A 26,450-nucleotide genomic window follows, 5' to 3' on the forward strand; every position below is an offset into this window, starting at 1 on the left:
CTCTTGGGAGGAGTCAAAATTCGTATTCGTTAAGGCTTTCGAAGCAGCTGAGGAGTTAATTGCAACAGAGATATCCAAAGAATAAGAAATCAAACATTGTCTCATTACATCGTATAGCAAGAACACGATCATGGCCACAAACCAAGAAATCGAGAAGTTGTAATAGCTTGTTGACAACAACTCCTCCTTCTTGCGGAAATGGTATGCTCTACGATTGCAACGGGAGCTAGAGGGATGCCAAATAATGACCAAGGCTAAACAATGATGCACAATCAAGGCATTTGAATACGATGTTGCTCCAACTTCCTATAAGGTGTTGACTACCATTCGTAATCATCCTTTGGAAGAATACATTAAGGGACATTCTTATTTAGATCGCATCCTCACTGAGGAGGAGTTGCATGTTGCTAGCTGAGAGGACTTCGGTGACTTCTTGCTTGATGTCCTCACTTACATTACACATGTAGTTAGATGTTCTTTAGACATGGATAGCTATGCTACTTTAGAATACAACCCTAATTTCTATGCTTGGCTCTTGCGACAGTAAAACACTAAGATTATGTGCTGCAGGCCCTTCATCCGCTAAATATTTAATCCTAGGAAGAATTATTCTCAATTAAAAAAAGGGGGGGTACAGTGAATCAAACCAAGCATATAAGGAGAACAATAAAGGAAAAGCACACATGGGGGACCTCAATGGTAGGATGAAGCAACTTGTGATTGAGAAATTGACAATAAAATTTGAAAGAAATAGACTTAGAAAGCTTGGAGGAAAATGTCTAATTCTATACTAAAAATAATTTAATGTGCCAAGCATGAAGTCTTTTCTTTCATCAAGTGACTATTTGGAAAAGCATTAATGGCAAACCATTTGGAGTCTTTTCTTTCAACAAGTGACTATTTGGAAAAGCATTAATGGCAAACCATGGCTTATGACAGGAGCTAAAGATGTTGCAGTAAGACCGAGCCCATCGTTTACCCTTCATAGAAGAGGAAATAGTGGAGTACGGCCTCTCCCTAGTGTGCAAATCAGATGCTGGATGTGTACGTAGCGAGCGACGGAAGGTCCCCAAGAACAAAGAACTTTACTTAAGCTCAAAAAGCAATAAGATAAACTTGCACGACATGAGGCAAAAAGACAAATTGGGTACAATCTCCCCCCATGCCTTGTGTGAGTGCTTCACAAGGCATGTATTTATAAATTTATTCATCTCAAAGCTAAAAAATGGCCCAAATTTACAGTAAGCATGCTTTAGCTTTTATGTTTACTTTTGTCCAAATAAAGAATAAAGCGGTTGGGCGGCCCAAAAGTCAAAGCTGTGTCCAAATACAATGTTTCATAATGTAATATTTAAACCGTGCACCCATGCACATATAAAATAATAAATATTTGTCAAGCGCTTCAATATATAAGTGCACCTAAATAAATATTAGCGCCATGTCTTTAATGATAAGGCAACACCCATAAAAAATGATAATTCCTTCTAGATAATTTGAATACACGCTATCGCCAAGTGCTTCCCCAGCGCCACCGCCGTTTGCTCTACACATCAACTGAAGCATTCACAAGTGTTAGAAAATAATAAAATTAAACTGACAAAGGTGAGTACCTAACAGTCTTCAGCTACAAAATAAATAAATAGGTTGGAACTCTGTCCTAACCTTAATTTAATACGAGTACACTTTAAACTCATAAACATCCATTAATTTAAAATTGTATTTTACGGAATCACCCACTGTGGAGTCACCCACATGCACATTAAATTAACATGATGTTCGAAAAGGAGAGGCGTCCCCATCAACTTCTCGCACAAGGAATCCACCTTGTGTACGAGCCCTGACAAATAAATATAGTTTTACGGAATCCACCGCAAAACCTCATGGAATCCACCGTGGAATAAAAAACTCACATAATCCACTGTGGAATATACCTCTTGGCATCATACCCTCGGGGTGGGATAGCAATTGTGCTCAATTGCTATGAGCTCAATGTGGAGCGAGCAGTGAGGGGTAAGCACTTAGATCACGGGCGTGCATCCATTAGGCCTCTTCAAGAGGATGATTTTTAAACTTAACCAAATATCTAGAGTATCTACGGCCAGTTCTAGTGGTCATAAAGTCAGTGTCTAGAATAGTTTTGGGTTCAAGGATTTCAGTTTCTTCTTCTAACAAAGGAGGGCTTTCATAGACAAGATGAACATGTAATTGGCCTCTAAAAGGTCGTAACAAACTGATATGAAAAGTATTGTGGATTTTTCAGTGTTAGGGTAATTCTAATTTAAATGCATTGTCATTGATTTTGTGAATGATTTTGAAAGGTCCATAAAATCTAGGGGCTAACTTTACAACAGGGTGTTTCTCAACACTTTGTAATCTTCTCTTTTCAATGCGTAACCAAACATAATAATCAACTTTGAAACTCATAGCTTTTCTTTTCTGGTTAGCTATTTTAGTGTTTAATTGTTGGGCTTTTCCAATCATGTCTTTGACTTCAACAAAAATTGTAGCATGCATACTGGCAATATCATCAGCAGCTTTGACTTTGTTTAACAATGATGTAACATGTGTAGGTAATCTATGTCCATAAATGATTTCAAAAGGTGCTTTCTGTGTAGTTGTATATGGTATATTATTGTATACAAATTAAAGTAAATGCAAGTGTGTATCCCATGTTTGTGGTTTTGAAATTGTGTATGCATGCAAAAGATCTAAAATTGTACTATTAGTAGCTTCTGTTTGCCCATTTGTTTCAGGATGAAATGTAGATGAAAAAAATTGTACCTAAATTAACAAAAAAGTAGTCCAAAAATTATTACAAAATCCAGAATCATGGTCAGAAATGATAACTTTTGGCAAACCATGGTTAGTGAAAATAATTTTAAAAAACAATTGTGCAGCTTGAGATGCAATTAATGTTTTCTTGCATGGAATAAAATATGCTTGTTTGCTAAATGATCTACAATAGTCCAAATCATATCATGATTAGCTTGGGTGTTAGGCATGGGTGTTAGGCAAACCAGTTATAAAATCCATTGAAATATGTTCCCATGGTCGTTAAGGAATTGGTAAAGGCATTAATAAACCATATTGCTTACCATGGTGTCGCTTAACTCTTTGACAAATTAAACATTCAGATACAAAGTTAGAAACATCAAATTCCATTTGTGGCTAGTAAAAATCTTCAACCAATGTATGTAAAGTAGAAATAATACCTCTATGGCCTTGATATGGGGGGCAACGAATTTCGTGCAACACAAATGATCAAAATGGAACAGTTACACACAACCTTTTCTCATAAATCTTAAATCCATTAGTATAAGACAATGAATCTATTGGAATCTAGTTATTTGCGACTAATTTATTTCAATTAGCGTGAAAACTGGACTCTTGGTCATAGGTATCTTTCATAGGGATAAGGGAATCAAAAGATATAACAGAGTTATTATGGATACTTGGTCTTCTACTTAAGGCATCGGCAACAACATTATCTTTTACAGGTTAGTATTGGATAAGTGGATGAAAACTTTGAATAAAAGTGGTCCATTTAATATGACGGTCAGAGATTTGTGGCTAACTAAGGAGATGTTTGATACTTTGTTGGTCAGTTTTGATCATGAATTCAAATCCCATTAAATAGTGTTTCTATTGATGTAAAGCTTGTACTAGTGCTAGCAATTCCTTATCATAGGTAGAATACTTGAGTTCAGATGGTTTAAGTTTGCAGCTAGAGTAGGCTATGGGATGTGAATATTGCATAAGGACAGCTCCTATTTCAGATCCACTAGCATGAGTGATGACTACTAAGAAGAATGGTCTATTAAAGTCAGGTAATTGCAAAATAGGGGCATCTGTTAAGGCATGTTTCAGTAAATCAAAAGACTTTTGCTGATTATCAGACCAATGATACACAATATCTTTCTTTAATAATTTTGTCAAAGGCAATGCAAGCAAGGAAAAATTTCTCTCAAATATTTTATAAAAGCTGGCAAAACCTAAGAAAGAACGCAATTCATGCACATTTTTAGGTATCGGCCAATTCAAAATTTCTTCCATCTTTTTAGGATCAACTTTAATACCGTCAGATGAAATAATATATCATAAGTATTCAATATGGGTTTGGAAAAATTCACTCTTTTCAAGATTAGCATATAATTGATTCTCTTTCAATAATTTGAAAACCAAAGATAGATGTTCATAATGCTTGTTCTCATTCTTATTGAAAACCAATATGTCATCAAAGAAAACAATTACACAATGTTGATGCTTCAAAAATATGCGATTCATCATACGACTGAATGTGGCTGGTGCATTAGTTAGACCAAAAGGCATAACACGGATTTCATAATGTCCAAATTGTGTTCTAAATGCAGTTTTGAAAATATCAGATGTGTTCAATTGTACTTGATGGTATCGAAATTAAAGATCTATCTTGCTAAATATTGTGGCCCCTTGTAGCTTATCCATGAGGTCGTCTATCCTAGGGATCGGATATCTATTCTTGATAATAATCTTGTTTAAGGCATGATAATTAATGCACATCCTATAGGTGTTATTTTTTTGTTTAACTAATAGGACAGGTGCACCAAAAGGAGGACTACTAGGCCTAAGTCCTCGGGTTAACAATTCTTCAACTTGGGTTTGAATTTCTTTCTGTTCAATTTGATTATGTCGATAAGGTGCTTTACATGGTGGTTGAGAACTTGGAATTAAGTCTATTTTATGATCTTCAAGATGTGTAGGTGGTAAGCCAGGTGGTACGCAGTAGCAAATCAATCTTTAATTTGTGAAAGAAATTGTGCGTGCCTAGGATGCATTCGATTTTTCTTAGCTTCAATTTCATTCACCCATACCAAGTATGATTTGCTACCTTTTCTTAATGCATGTTTAGCATGTGTATGATGAAGTAATGGAAAATTATCTAAGGTATGCGTACCATGTAATGTGATTTGTTTCCCATTAGAATGAATTCTCATTGAATGCATGGAATAATCTATATCAGGATTATATTTATGACGCCAAGGCATTCCTAAAATAATGTCACTAGATTACAAATGCACAACTAAGAAATTTCTGCACTTAACATAATTGCCAATTTTAATTTCTAAGTCATGAACTTCTTGTGTTCCATTATATCTAGTACCTAAGAATGCAACCTTGATGCGATAATGAGTTGAAATAGTATGTAAATTCAATTCTTTGACCAAATTTTCAAAAATAAAATCGTGTGTTCTCTCGTCATCATGTAAAAAAATATTCTCTTTACCATGCACAAGACATTTCATCGTTATAAAGAATGATGATTTGGCATACCTGGTAAAGTATTTGAAGTAGTACCGATATCTTCATTGTCTTCTGTAAAATCGGGCATTTTTTCATGGTCTTCATCTTCAGTCTCTCCTAAGTAGTTGATGTGAACAATTGGCTTTTTGGATTGACAATTCACCGCTAGATGTCCAAGTTGATGGCACTTGTAGACTATGGATTTGGCTTTGGAAACATTATTTGTAATAGTGAGGATTTTAGGAATGTTGGGATTTGGCTGGAAAGATGGCTTAGGATTTGGATTTTTGTTTGATGGTGGTAAAGTAGGGGGTCATGTCCAAGATTTACGAAAAGAAGATGGAACAAAGCGATTTTGATTGAATCTTCGAAAGTTAGAATTGAATTGCTTTGTATCGAAGTTACTGTTAGTTGGGAATTGTTGTGGTTGCTTCTCTCATCCTAGAATTTTGTCTTCAGCATCATGGACCAAAGAAATTGCATCCTCAAGGATCATCGGCTTGAACATGTTCACCTCTGCATAAAAGTGACCAAGCAGACCAGACATAAACTTGTGCTTGTGGATCGCCTCAGGTACATCTTCAAGCATTCGAAGTTGCAATAAGGCATTCCAAAAACGCTTGGTAGATTGTGAAATAGGATCACAATCTCTTTGTTGTAGAAGATCCCATTGTTTGATTGCTTTTTCGTGGAATTGAGGTGGAAGAAAATTCTGTAAAATTTTCTTTTGAAAAGCCTCCCAAGTAGTAGGACAATCCATACTTTTGCGGACAACAGTTCACCATAATGATGCTCTGTCCACTAAATGGTTAGTGACACACTTGAGTTTGTCTTTTTCGGCATACTGTTCTTCATGGAAATAATCATTAAACTGACTGATAAAAGTGAGAATAGTATTTCTGTCATGTAACCCATTAAAAGTACGGAATTTGAAATTTCTTTTACTTATCTTGGCTTCTTTCCTGATAGATTGTGCTTTGAGTGTCGCATCGATCGTAAATCGTATAACATCTTCAAGTTGCGGTCCATCTTGTTCGACAGTAGATCGTTGAAGAGTGGCCAGTTGAGCTTGTAAAGTTTGACGTGCTCTTCATTCCTCTTGAAGCTGCATCATAATTAGGTCCAATTTTTGCTCCACCGTTGGTTCCGGTAAATCACCTTCGGCCATAAAATTTTCCATATTTTGATCGGTCATTCTGGAAAATTTCAAACAACCTCACACACTCGAAATCTCGTTAGCTGGATGAGCGTAGCTCAAAATTGGGTTTATAAGACTTGCTTCTCTTTTTTTAAATGACTTTTTGTGATCTTTCTTCTTTTTGCGGGTATAAAAATTGATGAAATCCTTCTTCCAAGCGGAAAATATACTGCATGTACCAGTTTGCTTGCTGGAAACTGTCTCTATCGTCAGAGTGTAGGTATGAATAGGGGCTTGCAGAGAGTTGTAAAACAGGTTTGGGGTTGATTTGGAGAAGAACTCGATGTGAACGCCCGCTAGAGGGAAATTTAAAGATAGAATATTTAAGCTTTAGTAAGCTTTTAAAGCCTTAGGCTTAAAAAAAAACTTAACAAATTTTTTTGAAATCGTCCAGGATAAGAGGACGTTGACGGCGGATTCGACGCTTGCAAGTACATGCTACTGCCACCATTGACGATGAGATTTAGGGGCTTAAGCTTTATTATAAAGCTTATTAAGATTTATAAACTTGAATTGACTTATCTCTCTTCTCTACTCTAAGAAAAAAAAAAACGTGTTGATGAAGAAGCTTCCTGGGCATGATAGAGAGTGGTCCTTCGCGATCCAATGACATAGTAGGGGGTTCTTCATCACCGCCAGGAACATGCTGATATTGATGGATCGTTGCGAGATTGAATGTAGAGCCCGTTTGTTCCAGGAGCCTTGCCTTCACATGAGATGGTAAGAGATTGGAAGCCCTTGATCTTAGCTTCGCTCTGATACCACTAATGCACAAATCGGATGTTGGATACATACGTAGCGAGCATCCGAAGGTCCCCAAGAACAAAGAACTCTACTTAAGCTAAAAAATCAATAAGATAGACTTGCATGACATGAGACAAAAAGATAAATTGGGTACAATCTCCCCCCATGCCTTGTATGAGCGCTTCACAAGGGATGTATTTATAAATTTATTCATCTCAAAGCTCAAAAATAGCCCAAATTTTACAATAAGCATGCTTTGGCTTTTGTGTTCGTTTTTGTCCAAATAAAGAATAAAGCGGTTGGGCGACCCAAAAGTTGTGGGCTATGCCCAAATACAATGTTCCATAATGTAATATTTAAACCGTGCACCCATGCACATACAAAATAATAAAATAATAAATATTTGTCAAGCACTTCAATAAATAAGTGCGCCTCAATAAATATTAGTGCCACGCCTTTATTGATAAGGCTCACGCACATAAAAAATGATAATTCCTTCTAGGTAATTTGAATACATGCTATTGCCTAGTGCTTCCTAGCGCCACCGCCGCCTGCTCTACACATCAATTGAAGCATTCACAATTGTTAGAAAATAATAAAATTAAATCGAAAAAAGTGAATACCTAGCAGTCTTCAGCTACAAAATAAATAAATAGGTTGGAACTCTATCCCAACCTTAATTTAATATGAGTGCACTCTAAACTCATAAACTTCCATTAATTTAAATATGTATTTTGCGGAATCACCCGTTGTGGAGTCACCCACATGCACATTAAATTAACATGACGCCCAAAAAGGACAAGTGTCCTCATCAACTTCTTGCACAAGGAATCCAGCTTGTGTACGAGCCTCAGCAAATACATATAGTTTTACGGAATCCATTGCAAAACCTTGAAAATCCACCGAGGAATAAAAAACTCACAAAATCCATCGTGGAATATGCCTCCTAGCATCACTCCCTTGAGAACTGGGAGTACAACTAGCTCAGGTTTAGGAGCATCCACAACATTGAAGGGGTATAGACCAGCAAGGAAGCCATTAAGAGGATTGTGGATTAGTGAAACCTCGCCACATATATCGAAAAGCTGACCACACTAAGTGTGTGGAATTCTTGAGGACGTATGACCCCAATAAGGAGAGTGGGATAGTGTCCTTGGCTGAAAGCAGAGAAGGAATCAAGCATGTGCAGGTCCCACTCAGCAAGCCCTTAGTGGAAAAGGTGTTGGGGTTGGAACCAAAGGTGGAGAAGAGGCATAAAAGAGATATCTATGCCATGTTGGGGATGAGGAAGGAAAGTGTATTAACAAATGATGGCATAAGTATCCAGGACATTCCCAACACAGAGGTCAAGCTACAAGCCAAGGTGATCCACACCCTCTTCTCTAGCCTAAGATACAATTTGCTCATGCATAAGATCAGTGTGTCCGTGTTGGAGAGCGTGGCGACTCAGTCGCATTGCATGAAGTGGATTGGAATGACTATGTCAGGAAAACCATAGATTAATTAGCCAGGATACTAGACCTTGGAAGCAAACTGGCGGGTGGTGAATCCCCAGCATCAAAGGGAATTGATAGGAAGAAGCCCTTAGCCAAGGCCTCATTCATAGGGTATGGAGGAGTCTTGACCACCCTTATCTGAGAGGCAATAAAAGAGGCACAAGATGGAGAAGAGGGATCAGGCGAAACGCCTGAGAGATCACCTCATTGTCACGACAAAGAACAATCAAGTGAGAGGACGGTGAGTGAAGAAGAGGGAGAGTAAGAAGCTCAATCCAACAAGAGGAAGGTGAAGATGCCTAAAAAGAAGACGAGAGAGAAGAAGCAGGAGGAAGAGAGGAAGAGAAAGGAGGAAGCGGACCTACTAAAAGCCAAGGCTGCATTAAAAAGAGCCAAGGAAGAGAGGAGGAGAAAAGCTGCCGAATAGGAGGAGCTGAGAAGAAAAGAATGTGCCACATATCCATAGAGTAGCAGTGTATGCAGAAGGAACTAGTAGCAATGAGCCCGCAAAGGTAGGACAGGCCAGGAACCAGCGGCCAAGCCTCAAAAGACTTAGCTCCACCCATCTCGGAAGAAAAGGGCAAGGCTCCACTCCACTTGACCCCGCCTACCCTCTTGCCAAATACCCCAACCATCGCGGCAATGCCAGGCACTCCAACCACGGTGGACGGCAGCAACCTCATGGCATGGGTATAGTTCTTGGTCGATAAGGCACATACCCCAATGCCCACCTCTAGTGTAGGAACCCCGACGATAGGAGTAAAAAGATTGACAGTTGCCGATGTCGAATCTCAATAGGGGCCCAAGCGACCAAGAACTGGTGCTACTACCACGGAGCCACAGCCTAGTGACCAGGATGAGTATGTCAGGGAGCTTTATGCTCAATTGGAAAGGGCAAAGGAGGAGAAGAGAGCAGCAGTGGAAAAGCTGGAAATGGAAAGGGAAATGTCAAATGCCTTCCAGCTAGAAAAGACCCGCCAAGTAGCCTTGCAACAAAAAGAAATCCATGTGCTGAAAGCGAAGCTATGGGCCAAAGAAGATGACGAAGAACAGTGGTGAGAAAAACTGGAGGAAGAGAATGAGGAGCTAGTCACAATGCAAAGGGAATACAAACTCCTAGTTCTACATTTGGCGAAGCTTGAAGCACAGGTGAGAAAACTCCAAGAGGGCATGAAAGAGCTCACCGTGCTGGAAGCAGAGAGAACACAAGAGCAGGAAGAATAGAAAAGAGAGAGAGAAGAAGTAGAACATGGAATGCAAAGACAAAGGGAAGAAGGAGCTCGCCGTGCTGGAAGCAGAGAGAACACAAGAGCAGGAAGAACAGAAAAGAGAAAGAGAAGAAGTAGAACATGGAATGCAAAGACAAAGGGAAGAAGGAGCAACACTAGAAAAGGAGATCGGTTGCCTAATAGAAGAAAAAGAGAACCTTGTATAAAAATGGAAAAGGAAGGAGTCGGTGATAGTGGCCCTGTCACAAAGGCAAAGCGAGGGCTTTGAAAGGGAAGTGGAACCCAAGAGGAAGAAGCTTGGCGATGAGAGCTATGGAGGATGGAGAGCAAGAGCAAGAGAGAGAGTGAAACTCAAAGTGGGAACTCCAACAACACAATGTGTGGCCTGGCCTTCCTTTATTCAAACTGTCTCTAAAAGAATAAAGAATAAGTGACTGTGACGGGTACCCGCCACCTGTAATGTGCAGTGGCGGCGGGTACCGTCAGTGTAGTAATACACGGGCGGCTAGGCGGAGGCGCCTTTACCCCCAACAACCTCCCACTTAAAGGCAAATCTGCCCCAATGAGAGAGAAAAAGAAAAGACAATACAATAAGTGCACATGTACAATAGGATGAGGAAAAAGACGTCATCTCATCCAACGCCCATCAATCTCCTAAGGAAGGCAAAGCGCTCAGTAGTAAGGCTCTTCTGAGCAAGTCTGGAGGATTTTGCTCAGTCAGAATCTTGACAAGGTCAACAGACCTATCCTCAATGACCTCGCAAATGAAGCAATATCTCACCTCAATATGTTTTGTCTTCGCATGGAAGACCGGATTCTTGGCCAACAGAATGGCACTCATAGAATCCGAATGCAGTGTAGGCATAGTATTTGTCATACCAAGGTCTGGAATCAAACGGCCTAACCAAATAGCCTCCTTGCAAGCCTTTGTGGTTGTAATATACTCGGCCTTTGTAATAGAAAGAGCTGTACACTTCTGCGCCCTAGACATCCAAGAGATAGCCCCTCAAACATAAGTGAACACATAGCTAGAAGTGGACTTCCTACTATCTGCATGTCCTATATAATCAGAGTCAGTGTACCCCATGACTCATGTATCCTGGCTACCATAGCAAAGGGACATATCTGCAGTGCCCTTCAGGTACCTCATGATACCCTTTATGGCATCCCAATGTTTCTTGCCATATGTAGCCATATAACGTGCCACAACCCCAACTGCAAAAGCAATATCTGGACGACTGGCTATCATGGCATACATAAGACTGCCCATGGTTGATGCATAGGGAATCTTGGCCATCTCGGCTGTGAAACCTTTACATGAGAAGGTAATGGACATCCAATAGGCTTAACATCTTGCATACAGAAGCTCTCAAGAACTTTATGAATGTATTCCCTATGTGATGACAGATAGAGTAGTCCCTGAGATCTATCGCGCATAATGCGCATACCAAGTATATGAGAGGCATGTCCCAAATCTTTCATCTCAAATCTCTTCTTGAGCTGAGCCTTAAGAGCATCTAGTTCCTCATGAGCTGTCCCTACTAAAAGCATGCTATCCACATAGAGTACCAAAATCAGTAAAGAACTATCACACAGGCTTTCTTCTGTACAAGCACAGATCCATAGCACTGTGGCTGTAGCCCTGTGACTGCATGAATGCATCAAACTTATGGTACCATTCCCTAGGTGCCTGCTTCAAGCCATATAGACTCTTCTTTAGATTGCACACTAGGTGTTCCCTGCCAAGGTCTACAAAGCCCTTAAGTTGCTCCATGTAAATCTCATCATGCAAGTCTCCATGTAAAAAATCCATCTTGACATCCATCTGGTACAAGTCCAGGTCAAGCTGTGCAACCAAGGCCAATACTAAGTGTACGGTGGTCATCTTGACCACATGAGAAAAGACTTCATCAAAGTCAACACCATGCTCCTACTTAAAACCCTTAGCAACCAATCGAGCCTTGTATGCCGGCTTGGGGTGTCCAAGGGTACTTTTCAGTTTGTACACCCACTTGCATGGCAAAGCCTTCTTACCCTGAGGCAAGGAAACCAAATCCCAAGTTTGATTCTTATGCAATGAATCAAGCTTAGATTGCATAGCCCTCTCCCAAGAGTGACAATCACCCTTGTGTATAGCCTCATCATAAGTGAGAGACTCGCTTGCACTATAACCAGTACATAATCCATAGAGGATGCAAAACGGTCAAGAGGTTATCTATCTCTAGTAGAATACCTCAACCTAGGCTCTATTGCCTAACCAACATCCTGCCTAACATTAGCATGTCTAACATGTGGGCCATGAGCATCAGGTGATGTTGTGCACTGTCTAGCTGGCCATGGAGTGGGTGGGCTGAACGAGAGCAGGTGGCTCCTCCTAAAAGATAACTCTACGTACCTCAACCACTTTCTCAGGCTGCATGTGCATTTTGTCCTCATGAAAGATGACATCATGGCTGCGGATCACTTTTTGCTCTTGTGGATCCCATAGAGAGTAACCCATCTCTCCTACATCTCCATAGCCAATGAAAATGCATTTGACACTTTTAGGATCCAGCTTATTGCGTTTGTCCTTGGGCACATGGTAGAATGCCTCACATCCAAAGACACACAAATGATCATAAGAGGGGGGACTTGCCTGCCCATACCTCCTCTGCAACCTGAAAGTCAATGCCACTGCTAGGTTGACCTATTAATGAGATGCACTATAGTAGTAACTGCCTCAGCCCAAAAGTGTTGTGGTAAGCCAGCCTGGCTAAGTATGCTAAGGACCCTTTCCTGAATGGTCCTATTCATGCATTCAGCCATACCATTCTGGGAATGGGTGTAAGGAGTGGTCAACTAACGCTTAATACCCTGCTCATCATAAAATTTCTCAAGAGCACGTGATATATACTCACCCCCATTATCTAACCTTAGGCATTTTAGCCTTTTCCCAGACTGGTTCTCGGCTAATGCAAGCCAACGCTGAAATGTGTCTAAGACATCAAATTTTCTCTTTATGGGATAAGCCAAAACCTTACGTGAGTAATCATCTATGAAAGTAACAAAGTACTTTGCTCCACCGAGTGACTGACAGGGCATGGGCCCACATACATTTGAGTGCACAAGAGCCAAGGGCTCACCCATGCATTTCTTACCAAACTTTTTATACGTATTTCTAGTCTACCTGCCATACAAACAATGTTCTCAAGAATCAAAAATGCGAAGAGTCAAAAGACGGAAGATATTGCAAAGCATGGAGCATTTTCATTCCTTTAAGGGACATATACCCCAAACGAGCATACTAGAGGGATACATGGGGGATAGAACCCATAGACAAGACATGATCCAATGTAGCTCCAGATACAAGTAAGGGATAGAGGCTCCCAGACTTGGCACCTCTTGCAAGCACAAGCTTGCCACGAGTAATCTTTCATGTAGAGCAAAAGACACAAAATACCCTGCATCATCAAGCTGTCCAGTTGACATAAGGCTGCGAGTCAATGCAAGTACATGGCGTACATCATGCAAAACAAAAGAACTGCTAGAAGGAAATTGCAGCCTAACATCTCCAATGCCCACAATGTCAAGAGACCTGTCATCACCAAGATGCACAGAACTAGAGATGGTTTGATAGGTATGAAACCAATCTCTATAGGGTGTCACATGAAATGACGCACCCGAATCCAAGAGCCAGCACTGCGCATACATAGAATATATCTCAGAAGCCTGTAAGGCATCGCATGAAGAAGCTGCAAGTATGTAATTGTCATCTGAATCACTGACCTGCATGACATTAACCTCTTCTATCTTCAAATTGGACTTTGCATATACAATGCTGCGCTCAAAAGACTTTTCCTGCACTTTCTCTTTTTCCTTTTCCTTGTGCTTATCATCATGCATTTTATGGCACTGCAGCCTAATATGTCCTGCTTTCCCACAATAATGACAGGCAAGATTAGACTTTTGTCCATGGGACTTACTGCGACCACGTGACTTGGACTTGGACTTCTAAGAGTCCCTGACCTTATGATCATTATCATGCTTGCTATGTCTGCCACCTCTAATGGTCAATGCATGTGAAGAGCAGAAAGCATCATTGTTTCTCCAGTTGATTTCCTCAATCAATAAAGCACTCTCAACATCTTTGATTTTCAGCCCATCAAGCTTGTTCGTGCATGTGGTAGAACAGAAGACATCCCATGATTCAGGCAAGGTGCCAAGTAGAAACAATGAGTACAAGTTGTCTTTGAACTCAATACCCTGTGACAACAGACTCTTCATGATAGTATGAAACTGACTAAAATGAGATGATAGGGAGGTCCCCTCCTTCATGAGAAGGTCCATTAACTGCTTTAGCCAATACATCTGTGACGCAGGACTTTGCTGCGCATAAAGCTCCTGAATCTTCTCCCATAAATCCCATGTACTCTGATTTTCATCTTCAACAACATTATGATGGACTGACAGTGACAAGATAATGGTAGACTTGCATAGCTCATCAACTTCCATCCAAACATCATCATTCATATCCTCCAGTTTAACACCCTTAAAATGCAAGGGTTTAATATGCAATTTCTGCACAAAAACCTACCATATTTGGGACTTCCAATACCCATAGTTGGTACCATCCAACTTGGAAATGTTAAAGAGAGACGTGTCTTTTAGATGACCAACCATATTGTCCCAAATCAAAGCAAAAAAGCAAAATTACAGGTTGCTGTAATTAGCAGAATATGCACTAAAACCATTGTTAAAACTGGCTGAAAGAGTGGATTCACCAAGAGAAGCACCTATCCACCAATATGACCAAGATAACATCAAATAGTAAGCATTACCCTCATAGAAGTGCTCGAAATCTATAGATTTCAGCCTGCTGTAATAAATGATAGTAGTATGTAAAACTGTCCCAAAATGAAGCAATCACTGATACATATGTCACTGCAATTGCCAGGTAGTAAGATACATCCAATAGTGAGTGTCAAGGGGCAAGAAGATACCAAGAACTATCAAACCAATAACGCAAGAGACATCTCATAGGTCTAGAAGTCATGCATGTAATGGGTCTTGGGGTAAGAGAAGAGACCAAGCACAAGCACAACTGATAGAGCAAGAAGCTCAACACATAACCATCCAAGATGCATACAAAACTGACAAACCTGTGAGACAGAGATAGGTGCCTGCCCCAATAGGCGTATCAAATCAGTCCACTACAGACTAACTGCAGACATAAAGCTCTCAAGAGAGCAAATGCATGTAACTATCCCATAGGCTCAAGCTCAAGTGTAAGTAAGACTTTGTGTATATCCGAATATACCAAGAGGATCCCATTGGAAGTAAAGTTAGATGTAAAGAGAGCAAGCAATGCTCTAAAAAATCGAATACATAGCATCAGACATGCCAAATCCTAGTAGGATACATCCGGAGCATAAATCCCAAGCTACCTTAGACCCGTAAAGCATAAGCTTGAAAGCATTCAAAGAGCATGTAACTGTCAACCAAATGTAATGCCCAGTAGGTCCAAAATGCTCAAATACATTTGAAGACGAAGCTCCAAGTAACTATCAAGCATGGGCAAACCAAGTGGCATCCATATCTGACCAAAGCATAAATGCAAGAAGCCTAAATGTCAAGCAATGACAATAGGCATAGACTGGTCCAAAGCATGCCAACTGAAGCCAAATGATAGTGAAGTACGACCAAGTAGAAGCCTAATCCAAGCTCAAAAGCATTCCAGAACCAAAAAGATGTATTTGACAATCTCCAAATATATCTGTATGATCATTCAAACCTCCAGTGAGCACCCCGTATCTAAGAACCAATGCATACAACAAGTAAAGGAGCTTCAACCCACTGTATTACAACAACATATTAACTATTAAATGAAGCTCAATGGGTGCCCAAATTTGTTCCAAATTAGTCCCAAAGCATAGACCTAGCATCCCATAACATCCGGGCATCAATAGGCATCAAACGGGCAATGCCAAGAAGCATCAAACAGTAAATGTCAAGTGCTTCCTTGTTTTGATAGTCCTAGGACTATGTACACAGTAATGGCTGAAGGGGGAGGAAGCACTTGAATCAATCGCCAGGAGCCAAGAACTAATGCCGGAGAGTCCAACAATGATCGGGGAGGTTGCCAAGAGTGACGTAAAGCCGAGGAAGATGCGGGAAATGCTAGGAGACGGTCAGCCCAACCCCCTAAAAATGCAGCGCATTGTGTGCTGGCTATTCATGTGGGCAGGGGGTCTTCAATGGTGCTTGGGAGCACTTGACAATGTCGGGGGGGCTCCGATATAGCCCTCGAAGGTGCCAATGGAAGTCCGAAAGCTTGGAGAGGAGGCAGGAGATCAAAACATACTTGCAAATGAAGGTGCCATGGCTGCCATTGAAGCTCGGGTTGAAACTCTTCAAATCTGGGCTGAAGAGAATGTCGGGCAAGCTCCAATGCCTTTGCTCTGATACCAGTTGAAAGGGAAGTGGAACCCATGAGGAAGAAGCTTGGTGGTGAGAGCTATGGCGGATGGAAGCAAGAGCAAGAGAGAGAGTGAAACTCAAAGTGGGAACTCCAACAATCACAATGTGTGGCCTGGCCTTCCTTTATTCAAACTATCACTAAAAGAATAAAGAATAAGTGACTATGATGGGCGCCCACCACTTGTAGTGTGTAGTGGCGGGTACTGTCAGTGTAGTAATACACGGCAGCTAGGCGGAGGCACCTTTAACCCCAACAGGCTTGGGAGAGATGAAAAAGAATGCAAGGTAATGGGAAGCCAAGAGCGAGAAGCAAGTGAAGGACCTAACGAGCCACTTGGCCCTTGTAGAGGGAAGACGAATATGCTATAGCAGAAAGTAGGGCAAGCACCACTCAAGCTAGTCTCGAAGTCCAACAACATGCCTTCCTCAACACAATCTTAGACATCACACTCTTTAACCCCAACAGGCTTGGGAGAGATGAAAAAGAATGCAAGGTAATGGGAAGCCAAGAGCGAGAAGCAAGTGAAGGACCTAACAAGCCACTTGGCCCTTGTAGAGGGAAGACGAATATGCTATAGCAGAAAGTAGGGCAAGCACCACTCAAGCTAGTCTCGAAGTCCAACAACATGCCTTCCTCAACACAATCTTAGACATCACACTCTTTGAGGAGGAGGAGGCAGTTGATATGCTTAAAAGGAAACTAGAAATAGCCTGCAAGGCAATCAAACAAGGGCTGTGCTCCCAAGTCCAAGATGCAAGTCTCAACCCGATCGGTCAAGATCATCAAGAGAATCGGTAGGAGCAGGCTTGACGCATTGGAACTTCAAGAAGAACAACCCTAGGAGGCAGGGGCAGGGTCAAGCCATGAAGGAACACAACGAGATGAGGAGTGGATTCCACCACCCCCCTCACCACAACCAGAGCCCTCTCAAGAATAAGATGCCACAGTGGAAAGGAAGGTAGAAACGAAAAAGAAGAGGGCCAGAATGTTGGATCAAGTATGCAAAAGAGCTCAAGCGCAACTGCTTGCAGTTCCACAACCGCTCATCCCACTAAAAAGGGACGGCTTACCTATGAATTAGAATATGAAGCTATCAGTGTGGGAGCAGTGGGAAAATCGCCACCAACCCTTTGATTTAACCTTTCAATACCCAGCGGCCTTGAGCAAAGTACTATCCACCGAAGCGGTAACATAAGTAATCACCATGGGAAGAAGGCTTGGTGACTGATGGCTCATTGAAAGAGCGAAACATCCCAATGGCTTGGGGGACAAAATCCCCAGATTACTAGGAAAACAAGGTTGAGGAGCCCACATGATGAAAGGCTACAAATCCCAACCTAAGTGGAGGAGAAGAGTTTGGAATGGCGACATGGATGTGTGGATGTCATTTTGTGGCTCCCTACCCTTCGAACAGAATGACCCGACCTATCTACCATATCCTTGGAGGGTGGGAATAGATTTTGACCTAGGGGTTCTCAAGTTAGGTGTGTCCGCCACCGGTGGCCTCGGTCAGCCAGCTCCATATCTAACCCCCTAGCCCTTTGGATCCCCCACAACACATGCTTAGGGCACAGGACATACCTAGGAATGTAATTCTTGTATATGGCTAGTCATGTCACCCTAAGCCCCATGCACCGCACCTCCTCTCTACATAAACTGGGTCCTCAAGTGTGGGATACCACCGAGGGCTTACCCATCTCCCAGTTCCACATGGGCACCACGCACTCCACGTCCTCAAGTGTGGGATACCACCGAGGGCTTACCCATCTCCCAGTTCCACAAGCATGGGCACCACGCACTCCATGGTAAGGCACAAACCCCCACTTTCTTTTCTTTCCACATACAAACAAAGGCCCTGCCTCCAGCTCGAGAGACCCCATCATCCATGCAATGCACTCCCCATCTTATGCTACACGTTACCATGCAAGCACAACAAAGCACAGGGTGGCCGCAACAGCACCAGTCAAAATGTGAATGAAGAAGCTCATTTGGAACAACGTAGGAGAAGGTAGCCAAGGAGGGCCAAACGACAGATCCTCCAACTTTATCTTCAATTTCATAGGCATAAATCCCTCCAACACACTTTCCACCAGGGCTCGAATAAGGGCCTTTCAATTCTATAAATCCCTCAAACACAAGGGCTCATTCCCAACGCAAGGTCCTTTTAGTTCCATAAATCCCTCCAACACCAGGGCTCATTCCAAACTCAAGGACCTTTCAGTTCCATAAATCCCTCCAACAGGTCCATAAATCCCTCTAACACTAGGGGTCGTTCCAAACTCAAGGACCTTTCAGTTCCATAAATCTCTCCAATAGGTCCATAAATCCCTCCAACATCAGGGCTCATTCCAACTGCAAGGGCCTTCCAGTTCCATAAATCCCTCCAACACACTTCCCAACAGGGCTTGTATGCACACTCAAAAAGCTACATGGCTACCCTACCAACACTCTCTGACTTGCCACCCAATAGTGCCATGGGACTAGCACTCAACTAGATGGGGGGTAATGTTTACTACAAAGCAAACAAAGCGAAAAACGAGGCATCAAGAGAAAAAGTGCAAGGCGAAAAAAAAGGAAAATGCACCCTACAAGAGAATGGGCCCGGAAGAAATCTAAAAGCATGGGAACAACCACCAGGAGTAGAAGATGCAACCTTGGAAGCTGCAAGAAGCCAAAAGCAAGAAGACGCACCTTTAAATATAAAGGCATAGCCAAAACATTCGTAAAAGAGTGTTGTGCTCTCACCTGTGCAAATTGTAAAGGTAGATGGGCGGTAGGAAGGAAGCTAGGAAGATAGGTGAACAATGGAAAAAAGGGCCTAGGCCATGATCGGCCATGTAAAAAGAATATGACCACCCAAGGGAAAGAGGGTTTTATATATAAAGTTCAAAAAGTGAATGAAAGCTCATTCTTTGGTGTGTGGCAAAGTGGACTCTTCTTCTTCTCTTCTTGTTTTCTCTTCTCTTGCTTGCTTGCTTGTGAGTGCTTGAGGGAGGGAGTGAGAGTGAGTGAGGGAGAGTGTGTGTGAGGGTGATGAAAGGTGAGAAGGATCGAAGCTTGCACACGAGCTATGGCGGGAGAGCAAGAGCAAGAAAGAGAGAGACAAGAAATGGGAACTCCAACAGTCACAATGTGTGACCGGGCCTTCCTTTATTCAAACTGTCACTAAAAGAATAAAGAATAAAGTGACGTGACGGGCGCCCGCCACCTGCAGCGTGCAGTGGCGGGTACTGTCAGTGTAGTAATACACGGGGCGGCACGACGGAGGCGCCTTTACCCCCAACAACCTCCCACTTAAAGGCGAATCTGCCCTAGTGAGAGAGAAAAGAAAAAAGAAAACACAGTACAAATATACATAGGTACAAGGGATGAGGAAAGGCGACATCTCATCCAACGCCCATCAACCTCCTGAGGAAGGCAAAGCGCTCAGTAGTGAGGCTCTTCGTGAGCAAATCTGCAAGATTCTCGTCAGTGGAGATCTTGACAAGGTCAACAGACCTGTCCTCCACGACACCACGTATGAAGTGATACCTCACCTCAATGTGTTTCGTCTTCGCATGGAAGACCGGATTCTTAGCCAACTGAATGGCACTCATAGAATCCGAATGCAGTGTAGGTGTAGCATCAATCCCAAGGTCAGCAACTAGACAGCCTAACCATATGGCCTCCTTGCAAGCCTCAGTGGCTGCAACATACTCGGCCTCAGTGGTAGACAAAGCTGTACACTTCTGAACCTTGGATATCCAAGAGACAGCCCCTCCAGCATAGGTGAATACATAGCCAGAAGTGGACTTCCTACTATATGCATGTCCTGCATAATCAGAGTCACTGTACTCCACGACCCCTGTATCCTGGCTGCCATAGCAAATACACATATCTGCGGTGCCCTTCAAGTACCTCATGATACCCTTCACAGCATCCCAATGTCTGCTGCCAGGTGTAGCCATATAGCGTGCCACAATACCAACTGCATGCGCAATATCTGGACGAGTGGCTATCATGGCATACATCAAACTGCCCACGGCTGAAGCATAAGGGATCTTGGCCATCTCGGCCCTCTGCTCATCTGTCTGCGGACAATCGGCCTGTGATACCTTCACATAAGAAGGTAATGGACAGCCAATAGGCTTTACGTCCTGCATGCGGAAGCGCTCAAGGACTTTATGAATGTACTCCCGCTGTGAGAGATACAAAAGCCCCTGATGCCTATCGCGCTTAATGCGCATCCCAAGTATATGTGAGGCCTGTCCCAAATCCTTCATCTCAAAGCTCTTCTTCAGCTAAGATTTAAGAGTATCTAGCTCATCATGAGCTTTCCCTGCTATCAGCATATCATCAACATAGAGTACCAAGGTAAGCAAACTGCCATCACGGGCGTTCTTCGTGTAAAGACACGGATCCATAGCACTCCTGCTGTAGCCCTGTGACTGCATAAAGGCATCAAACTTATGATACCATTCCCTAGGTACCTGATTCAAGCCATACAAGCTCTTCTTCAACTTGCACACTAGGTGCTCCCTGCCAGGTTCTGCAAAGCCCTTAGGCTGATCCATATAGAGCTCATCATGCAAGTCCCCATGTAGAAAAGCCGTCTTGACATCCATCTGATATAGATCTAAGTCAAGCTGTGCAACCAAAGCCAAGACTAAGCGCAGGGTGGTCATCTTAACCACAGGAGAGAAGACCTCATCAAAGTCCACACCATGTTCCTGCTTAAAACCCTTTGCTACCAATCTAGCCTTGTATGCCGGCTTGGGGTGTCCAGGGGTATTTTTCAGCTTGTACACCCACTTGCATGGCAAAGCCTTCTTGTCCTTAGGCAAGGCAACCAAATCCCAAGTCTCATTCTTATGCAGGGAGTCTATCTCAGACTGCATAGCCCTCTCCCAGGAGTGACTGTCACCCCTGCGCATAGCCTCATCATAAGTGAAAGGCTCTCCTGCATCTGTAACCAAAACATAATGCATAGAGGGCTGAAATCTGTCAGGTGGACGTCTGTCTCTAGCAGACCCTCTCACCGCAGGCTCTGCTGCCTGTCTAATTGCCTGTCCAACACCCTGGCCCTGTGGAGGAACTGCTGCAGGCTGTACTACTGGCTGTGCTGGAGCTCTAGGCTCCTCCTGAAAGTTCACTCTGCGGATCTCAACCACCTTCTTAGGCTGCCTGTGCATCTTGTCTTCATGGAAGACGACATCATGACTGCGTACTATTTTCCGCGCCTGCGGATCCCATAGGCGATAGCCCATCTCTCCTGACTCACCATAGCCAAGGAATATGCATTTAATGCTCTTTGGATCCAATTTACTCCTCTTGTCCTTGGGCACATGGCAGAATGCCTCACATCCAAAGACACGGAGATGCGCATAAGAGGGTGGCTTACCAGCCCAAACTTCCTCTGCAACCTGGAAATCCAATCCACTGGAAGGCGATCGGTTTATGACATGCATTGCCGTACTAACTACCTCAGCCAAAAAACTCTGGGGTAGGCCTGCATGGCTAAGCATAGAGCGCACACGCTCCTGAATAGTCCTGTTCATGCGCTCAGCCAAACCATTCTAGGGTGGGGTGTAAGGGGCGGTCAACTGACGATTAATACCCCTGTCATCACAAAACTGCTCAAAAGCATGCAAGACATATTCTCCCCCATTATCTGTCCTAAGGCATTTCAGCCTATACCCAGTCTGGTTCTCAACAAGAGCAAGCCATCTCTGAAAAACTGCCAAGACATCGGACTTTTGCTTTATGGGATAAGCCCACACTTTCCTAGAGAAATCATCAATGAAGGTAACGAAGTACTTCACACCACCCATAGACATGCAAGGCATAGGCCCACAAACATTGGAATGCACCAATGCCAAGGGCTCACTCATGCGTGGCCTACCCGATTTCTTATGCGTAGACCTATTCTGCTTACCATAAAGACAATGATCACACGAGTCAAAACATACATAATCCAAAGGTGGAAGATACTACAAACCAGATAACATTTTCATTCCCTTCAAAGACATGTGCCCTAAACGAGCATGCCAAAGTGATACATGTGGGATAGAACCCACTACCAAAACATGGTCAACTGAGGACCCAGATACAACAAGAGGATAGAGGTTGCTAGCCTTGGTGCCTCTAGCAAGCACAAGTCTGCCACGAGTAATCTTCCAGGCAGAATCCCCAAAACATACATGAAATCCTGCATCATCCAGCTGTCCTGCAGGCATAAGACTGCGCGTAAGCACACGTACATGACGTACATCCCTAAGCAAAAATGAACTGCTAGTGGAAAACTGCAACTGAATATCACCACAGCCCACAATATCAAGAGACCTGTCATCTCCAAGTGTGACTGATCCAGATACAGTACGATAAGAGTGAAACCACTCACGGTAAGGCGTCACATGGAAGGACGCACCTGAATCCAATAACCAGCACTGTGCATACATACTAGGTGTCTCAGTCAAGTGTGAAGCATTAGAAGAACTAGCTGCAAGTATGAACTCATCACTACCATCGGAATCCTCGGTCTGCATGAGATTAATTTCTTCAATCTTGACGCTGGACTTCGCAGGTACTATGCTGCGATCAGAGGACTTCTCCTGCACTTTCTCTTTGCCCTTATCCTTGTGCTTCTCATTGCGCAACTCATGACACTGTGGTCTAATATGGCCCTTTTTCCCACAATGATGACAAGTGACATTTGCATTGCGCCCACGCGACTTACTACGCTACTTGCCACCATGAGATTTAGACCGACCCTTTTGCGAGTCACGGCCTCGGCCATTACCACGGTCATACCTGTCATTCCTGCCTCTAACTGTCAAAGCATGACTACCACGAGAGGCATCCAAGTTTTTGCGATTCACCTCTTCCTGAAGAAGAGCACTCTCAACATCTGCCAATTTTAGAGTAGCACTAGAGGCACAAAGAGCAGTACGGAAAACATCCCATGACTCATTCAGAGTCCCAAGCAAGAAAAGAGGAGTTACTTCCTCTCCAAAGGTGATATCCTGTGAAGTCAGGTTCTTCAGTATAGCATGGAACTGGCTCAAGTGAGAAGACATAGTCGCATTATCCTTCATGCGCAGATCCATAAGCTGCTTCAACCAGTACATCTGACTCGCCGGACTTTTCTTATCATAAAGATTCTTGATCTTATTCCATAGATCCCATGCACTCTGTGCTTCCTCAAATACATTATAATGTACCTGTTCAGTGAGAGACAATACAATCGTGGACTTGCATAGCTCATCAAGTTCAAGCCAGTCGTCATTGTCCATAGTTTCAGGTTGCTCCCCACTCAACCGAAGTGGCTTAATCTAAGATTTCTGCACCAAGACCTGCCAAATTTGACTCTTCCAATAAGAGTAGTTGGTACCATCCAACTTTGTAATGTTAAAGATGGCACTATCATGCGAAGATGACGCCATTATGCAGGCTGGAAATGCCCAAACAGCCCAAAACTGCTTGCTGTTTTACTGCAAAAACTGCCCAAAAATGACCAAAATGGGGTCCAAAGGGCGAGCAAAGTGTGCCAAAAGTTGCTGCCCACTTAGTGCTAGGTGCGGTACACCAAATCAGGATATTTTAGCATGAAAAGTACACCTCAGTCCACCAATAACTGCTTGCTGTAATAAATTGCAGGTATGCAGTCTAGAGAGCAAACTGTCCCAAAATAGGATCCAATGTCAAGCAAACAATGCTAGGTCCAAAGCCGGCATGAAATGGACATAAGCAAGGCCAATGACAGTGAAAGGAACATGAGCTCAACACCGAAGCATGTCAAAATAACATCTGCCAGTGAAAGGCACACCCCCAGACACTCTAGGCAAAGTGTTCCTGTAACTGCCAAAACCTGACACAAATAGGTGTCTGCTCAAAGAGAAAGATCCAAATATGAGACTCAGCTCATAAGCATCCTGTGAACCAAGAGTACATCAATGCATATCCATAAAGATCGGAGTATGATCCCAAAGTGTCAATGCGTATGTAGCTGCTGAAGACATAAACTGCTCCAAATACATGTAAGTGCTCCAATAGCATGCAACTGTCAAAGGTCAAGCAAGCATGTAAAATGCTCCCACTGGCACAAAAGGCGTACAAAGCGAGCTCAGAAGCTCAAACAACCCAAGAGAAAGCACCAGTGATAAGTGACCCTATCAATGCATCAAGCGCATCCAAGAGAGCATGACATACATGAAGCACCGGTATTAACCATGAAGCAATACATAAGCCCAAATAAGCTCTCGGTCAACTCAATGACATCCAAATAGCAACCAAGATTAGTGATCAAGTAAGCCGGGAATGCTCAAATACATCCAAATCCAAGCTCCAAATGTCGGTATGGCATACACGAACCAAATAGCATATGTCACAAGCCAAAGCATGTAAAGTACCTTCAGCCCACTGTTATTCCAGCATGTATTTACTGTTTTAAACAGTAGATTTCAGCCCCGAATTCAAGCCAAAATCATGGTCAAACCAAATGCATACATCCCCAATACATCCGGGTAGGAAGTAGACCGCATACGGGCATCAAATAGCTTCAATGGAATGAGGCATAAGCAACAAATGTCAGTGTCAGGGGTGCTGCCCTGTTTCCAGCACTGTTATGCAGTGAATGACAGTTTCAAAACTGAGAATGATCAGCTCCCAACCTCAATGTCAAGCCAAAGCATCAAAATGACATCCAAAAAATGGCTCAAATGCCCTCCAAAGAGGCCAATGATGAGTGCTCCATGAGCAACAAAGCATTCAGCTGTAAAATGTGGAGGTCAAAGTCTGAAAATGGGCGCCATATTCAGCGTGTTGAGGCCTGGAGTGCTGCTGCCAATCACGTGGAGTTATGATGGTTGGGGGGCTCCAAAATAAGCCCCAATAGGCCACACACAAGGGCTGGATGAAGATCAAGTGGCTGCAGCTTCAACAGTGAGGAGGGGAGGGCTGAATAGGTGCGCTGAAATTAGCGTGAGTTGCTGGAAAATGACTGCTGATCAATGTTGCTGAATGTTGAGTGTGGGGGGGCTCAATGATGGCCCAAGGTAGGCACATACCAAGCCATGAAGGCCCAATGCAAAGGGGAGGGAAGATATGAGCTATGGAGCCTAAGAAGAGTGGCTGCCCTTTGTTCCTGCCCTGTTTCAAACTGAGAATACACTCAAATGCCTGCAAATGCTGAAGCAATACCTCAAGGGCAAGGCCCTGATGAAGCTCAAGAAGGCCGGGATGGAGCTCGGGAAGCCGGGGAGAGTCGAGAGCTCGAGAGGTCGGCTATGGCTGCCGGGATGGAGACCCAATGCGTGAAGCGAGTCGATGCGAAGGTCGGGAAGCACCGAGTCGAGCTCGAGCAAGAGAATGCCAAGCTCTGATACCAGTTGAAAGGTGAGAAGGATCGAAGCTTGCACGCGAGCTATGGTAGGAGAGCAAGAGCAAGAAAGAGAGAGACAAGAAATGGGAACTCCAATAGTCACAATGTGTGACCGAGCCTTCCTTTATTCAAACTATCACTAAAAGAATAAAGAATAAAGTGACGTGATGGGCGCCTGCCACCTGCAGTGTGGAGTGGCGGGTACTGTCAGTGTAGTAATACATGGGGCGGCACGGCGGAGGCGCCTTTACCCCCAACAGGTGAGAGATCTTAGAGGTGAAGCCCTCCACCATCTCTTCTTCTTCTCTTCTTCTCTTCTCTTCTCTGGTCTCACGTGTGGCTATGGAGGATGGAGCTTGAAGGAAGAGGCTTGAGGATGCTTGAGCGCCCATCACGAATCGTGGAGTTATCGGAGTGCTTGAGAGAGGAAGCAACTCAATCGGGCATTAAGGTAAGCTCGCTACACTCGTAGAGAGGGATAGCGCGTTGGCTATGTGAGAGGCAGCCATTAGTGCTCGCTTGAAACACTTGAACAATAAGCGATTCATGGGTCTTGGTGGTGGTTGAGCTTGAGCTCTTGTCTCTACAACATACTTTTTAATATCATCTTATCCAAAGTCAATATTTTAGTCAAATTTTATTATAGTATCTAAAAATATACTCTCTTATCATGTTAAAGTATTGGTTT

Source organism: Lygodium microphyllum, chromosome 12 (assembly GCF_053477565.2).
Source record: "Lygodium microphyllum isolate KBCC chromosome 12, Lygodium_microphyllum_v1.1.10, whole genome shotgun sequence".
In the NCBI taxonomy this organism is placed as follows: domain Eukaryota; kingdom Viridiplantae; phylum Streptophyta; class Polypodiopsida; order Schizaeales; family Lygodiaceae; genus Lygodium; species Lygodium microphyllum.